Genomic DNA, 6,497 nt, shown 5'->3' with positions numbered 1-6,497 from the left:
TGAATAAAGCTAACTAATAATCTAATCAACGAAAAAAAACGAGGGGTCATCCCATTTAAAGAAAAGGTCAATCAGGTATGATGATGATTTTCATGATAATTCCTTGTGTAACGACAATAATAATGACATTAATTATGATAATTATGACATTAGTTAATATAATTATAATATAATTATAATTATAATAATAATTTGCGTAATTAATTAAATAATAGTAATAATCGACAATATTTTAATTATTTTCATGACAATAACAATAATATTAACAATAATGATAATAAAAATAATCATTGAAATAATCATAATATCGATATTATTTTTATTATAATTATTATTATTGTTATTATTTTTATTATAATTATTATTATTGTTATTATTATTTCTAAAATTATCATTATTGTTATTATCATTATAAAAATAGTTATAATGAGGGAAATGACATCAATAATTAAGATACAAACTATTATAATGATTATATTAAGGGTAATTATGGCGATAATTACTATAATGATGATAATGATGACATTAATGATAATAATAATGATGATAATCATTATAAAGCCCATCCATAATGAAAAAAAGGCGATAAGTATAAAAATCCCAAAAGTCGAAAAATCGCCGAAATCTAGCGATATATAGCCTTTTCAGAGAATGGTCGACAAACCCCCTTTTTCGAGTTTAAAGGATAATTATGATGATTTCTGCAATGATTCTGCTAATTATGACAATAATAATGACATTAATTATGATAATTATGACATTAACTATGATAATTATGACATTAATTATGATAATAATGACATTAATTATGATAATTATGACATTAATTAAGATAATTATAATATAATTATAATTATAATAATAATTTGCGTAATTCATGCAATAATAGCAATAATCGACAATATTTTGATTATTTTCATGACAATGACAATAATAATAACAATAATGATGATAAAAATAATCATTGAAATAATCATAATATCGATATTATTGTTATCATAATTGTTATTATTGTTGTTACTATTTCTAAAATTATCATTATTTTTATTATCATTATAAAAATAATTATAATGAGGGATTTGACATATAATTAAGATAATAACTATTATAATGATTATATTAAGGGTAATTATGGCGATAATTACTATAATGATGATAATGATGACATTAATGATAATAATAATGATGATAATCATTATAAAGCCCATCCATAATGAAAAAAAGGCTAAAAGTATAAAAATCCCAAAAGTCGAAAAAAAAAACGCCGAAATCTAGCGATATATAGCCTTTTCAGAGAATGGTCGACAAACCCACTTTTTCAAGTTTGAGGGATAATTATGATGATTTCTGCAATGATTCTGCTAATTATGATGATTTTGATGGCAATCCCATTAATAATGACAATAATATTGACATTAATTATGATAATTATGACATTAATTGTGATAATTATGACATTAATTATGATAATTATGACATTAATCATGATAATTATGACATTAATTATGATAATTATGACATTAATTATGATAATTATGACATTAATTATGAAAATTATGACATTAATTATGATAATAATGACATTAATTATGATAATAATTATCATCCTTATTGTCATTATCATCATCATTATTATCATTACTTTCATTATCATCATCATTATTATAATTAATGTCACTATGATCATTATTATCATTACTGTCATTACATCATCATTATTATAATTACTGTCACTATGATCATTATTATCATTACTGTCTGTATCGCCCTAATTACCTTTAATATAGTCATTATAATAATCATTATTTTAATTATTAATGTCATTTTCATCATTATAATGATTTTAATAATGATGATGACAATAATGATAATTCTAGAAACAATAACAACGATAATAAGGATTATAATAACAATAATAGCCGTATTATAATTACTTTTATTATTATTTATGCTATCATTGTCGTTATTATTAGTGTTATTAGTAGAGAAATCATTAGAATATTGTTGATTATTGCTAATATTTCAATTATTACGAAAATAATCATTATAATTATTATTGTATAATTACTATCACAGTTATTGGCCCAATTACTATAATACTTACTGTCCTAATTACTCTCATAATTATCATTATCATTATTTTCATTATTGATTAGGTTATCATCACAATAATCCTAATTAGCAGAATTATTGCTAAAATCATCATAATCATCAATTAAACTCGAAAAAGTTTTTTTTCGACTCATCTCTCATCGTTAGATTTCGCCGGTTTTAAGACTTTTCGGATTTTTCTACTTTTAGCCTTTTTCTCATTATAGATGGGCTATATAAAGATAATTATCATCATTATCGTCTTTATCATCATTATTATTATCATTACTGTCATTATCGCCATAATTACCCTTAATATACTCATTATAATAATCATTGCCTTAATTGTTAATGTCATTTTCATCATTATAATGATTTTAATAATGATAATGATAATAATGATAATTTTAGGAATAATAACAACAATAATAATGATTATGATAACAGTAATAGCAGTATCATAATTACTTTTATTATTAATTCTATTTTCATTGTCGTTGTTATTAGTGTTATTAGTAGGAAAATCATCAGAATATTGTTGGTTATTGCTATTATTACAATTTTTACGCAAATCATCATTATAATTGTCATTGTATGATTATCATAATTATTGTCCTAATTACTCCCATAATTATCATTATCATCGTCATTAATGTCATTATTGATGCGGTTATAATCAAAATCATCCTAATTAGCAGAAATATTGCTAAAATCATCATAATCATCATTTAAACTGGAAAAGGGGGGTTTTTCGAGTCATCTCTCAGAAGGCTGTATTTCGCTAGATTTCTCCGGTTTTTCGACTTTTGAGATTTTTCTCCTTTTAGCCTTTTTCTCATTATAGATGGGCTTTATAATGATAATTATCATTATTGTCATTATCATCATTATTGTCATTACTGTCATAATTACCCTAAATATAGTCAGTATAATAATCATTATCTTAATTATTAATGTAACTTTAATCATTATAATTATTTTAATGACGATAATGACAATAATGATAATTCTAGAAATAATAACAATAATAATATTTATAATAACAATAATAGCAGAGTTATAATTACTTTTATTATTTCTGTTATAATTTTCGTTATTATTAGTGTAGGAGAATCTTTAGAATATTGTTGATTATTGATATTATTGCAATTATTACGAAAATCATCATTATAATTATTATTGTATAATTACTATCATAATTATTGGCCTAAATACTATCATAATTATTATCCTAATTACTCTCATAATTATCATTATTATCGTCATTATTTTCATTATTGATTGGTTTATAATCAAAATCATCCTAATTAGCAGAGTTATTGCTAAAATCATCATAATCTTCATTGAAACTCGAAAAGTTTTTTTTCGACTTATCTTTCAGAAGTGTGTATTTCGCTAGATTTCGCCGGTTTTAAGAGTTTTGGGATTTTTCTACTTCTATAATGATAATTATCATCATTATTATCATTATCATTATCATTATTATCATTACTGTCATTATCGCCCTAATTACCCTTAATATACTCATAATAATAATAATTGTCTTAATTGTTAATGTCATTTTCATCATTATAATGATTTTAATAATGATAATGATAATAATGATAATTCTAGGAATAATAACAACAATAATAATGATTATGATAACAATAATAGCCGTGTTATAATTACTTTTATTATTATTTCTGTTATCATTGTCGTTATTATTAGTGTTAATAGTAGGAAAATCATTAGAATATTGTTGGTTATTGCTATTATTGCAATTTTTACGCAAATCATCATCATAATTATCATTGTATAACTATTATCATAATTATTGTCCTAATTACTCTCATTATTATCATTATTATTGTCATTATTGTCATTATTCATGGGGTTATCCTCAAAATCATCCTAATTAGCAGAATTATTGCTAAAATCATCATAATCATCATTTAAACTGGAAAAAAGGGGGTTTTCGACTCATCTCTCAGAAGGCTGTATTTTGCTAGATTTCCCCGGATTTCCGACTTATGGGATTTTTCTCCTTTTAGCCTTTTTCTCATTATAGATGGGCTATATAATGATAATTATCATCATTATATTCATTATCATCATCACTATTATCATTACTGTCTTTATCGCCCTAATTGCCCTTAATAAACTCATTATAATAATCATTATCTTAATTATTAATGTCATTTTCATCATTATAATGATTTTAAAACTGATGATAACAATAATAATAATTCTAGAAATAATAACAACAATAATAATGATTATAATAACAATAATAGCCGTGTTATAATTACTTTTATTATTATTCATGTTATCATTGTCGTTCTTATTACTGTTATTAGTAGGAAAATCATTAGAATATTGTTGATTATTGTTATTATTGCAGTTATTACGCAAATCATCATTATAATTATCGTTGAATAATCATTATCATAATTATTGTCCTAATTACTCCCATAATTATCATGATTACAGTCATTATTGCGATATATAATGGGGTTATCATCCAAATCATCCTGATTAGCAGAATTATTTCTAGAATCATCATAATCATCCTTTAAACTGGGAAAAAGGGGGTTTTCGACTCATCTCTCATAAGGCTGTATTTCGCTAGATTTCGCCTGTTTTTCGACTTTTGGGATTTTTCTACTTTTAGCCTTTTTCTCATTATAGATGTGCTTTATGATGATAACTATCATCATTATTGTCATTATCATCATCATTATTATCATTACTGTCATTATCGCCCTAATTACCCTTAATATAGTCATTATAATAATCATTATCTTAACTATTAATGTCATTTTCATCATCAGAATTTTTTTTAATAAGGATAATGACAATAATGATAATTATAGAAATAATAACAACAATAATAATGATTATAACAACAATAATAGCCGTGTTATAATTCTATTATTATTTCTGTTATCATTGTCGTTATTATTAGTGTTATTAGTAGGAAAATTATTAGAATATTGCTGATCATTGCTATTATTGCAATTATTACGCAAAGCATCATTATAATTATCATTGTATAATTATTATTATGATTGTTGTCTCTCATAACTCTCATAATTATCATTATTATCGTCATTATTTATGGGGTTATCATCAAAATCATCCTTATTAGCATAATTATTGCTAAAATAATCATAATCATAATTTAAACTGGAAAAAAGGGGGTTATCGAATCATCTCTCACAGAGCTGTATTTCGCTAGATTTCGTCGGTTTTTCTACTTTTGGGATTTATCTCTTTTAAGACTTTTTCTCATTATAGATGGGCTTTATAATGATAATTACCATCATTTATGTCATTATCATCATTATTATCATTACTGTCATTATCGCCCTAATTACCATTAATATAGTCATTATAATAATCTTTATCTTAATTATTAATGTCATTTTAATCATTATAATGATTTTAATATTGATAATGACAATAATGATAATTCTAGAAAAATAAAAAAAACAATAAAAATTATTATAATAATAATAATAGCCACGTTATAATTACTTTTCTTATTATTTCTGTTATCATTGTCGTTATTATTAGTCTTATTATTAGGAAAATCATTAGAATATTGTTGATCATTGCTATTATTGCAATTATTACGCAAATCATCAATATAATTAGCATTGTATAATTATTATCATAATTATTGACCTAATTACTTTGATATTTATCATTATTATCGTCATTATTGTCATTATTGATGGGGTTATCCTCAAAATCATCCTAATTAGCAGAATTATTGCTAAAATCATCATGATCATCATTAAAACTGGAAAAGGGCGGTTTTCGACTCATAAGGCTGTATTTCCCTAGATTTCGCCTGTTATTCGACTTTTGGGATTTTTCTACTTTTAGCCTTTTTCTCATTATAGATGGGCTTTATAATGATAATTATCATCATTATTGTCATTATCATCATCATTATTATGATTATTGTTATTATCGCCCTAATTACATTTAATATACTCATTATAGTAATCATTATCTTAATTCATCATTATGATTTTAATAATGATAATGACAATAATGATAATTGTAGAAATAATGAAAATAATAATAATGATTATAATAAGAATAATAGCCGTGTTATAATTACTTTTATTTATATTTCTGTTATTATTGTCGTTATCATTAGTGTTATTAGTAGGAAAATCATTAGAATATTGTTGATTTTTGCTATTATTGTAATTATTACGCAAATCATTATAATAATTGTTGTATAATTATTATCATAATTATTGTCCTAATTACTCTACTAATTATCATTATTATTTTCATTATTGTCATTATTGATGGGGTTATCATCAAAATAATCCTAATTAGCAGAATTATTACTAAAATCATAATCATCATTTAAACTGGAAAAAGGGGTGTTTTCGACTCATCTC

The sequence above is a fragment of the Penaeus vannamei genome, chromosome 41 (assembly GCF_042767895.1).
Source record: "Penaeus vannamei isolate JL-2024 chromosome 41, ASM4276789v1, whole genome shotgun sequence".
NCBI classification, from domain to species: Eukaryota; Metazoa; Arthropoda; class Malacostraca; order Decapoda; family Penaeidae; genus Penaeus; species Penaeus vannamei.
The sequence above is the reverse complement of the archived record's forward strand: the minus strand, read 5'-3'. Positions refer to the sequence as shown.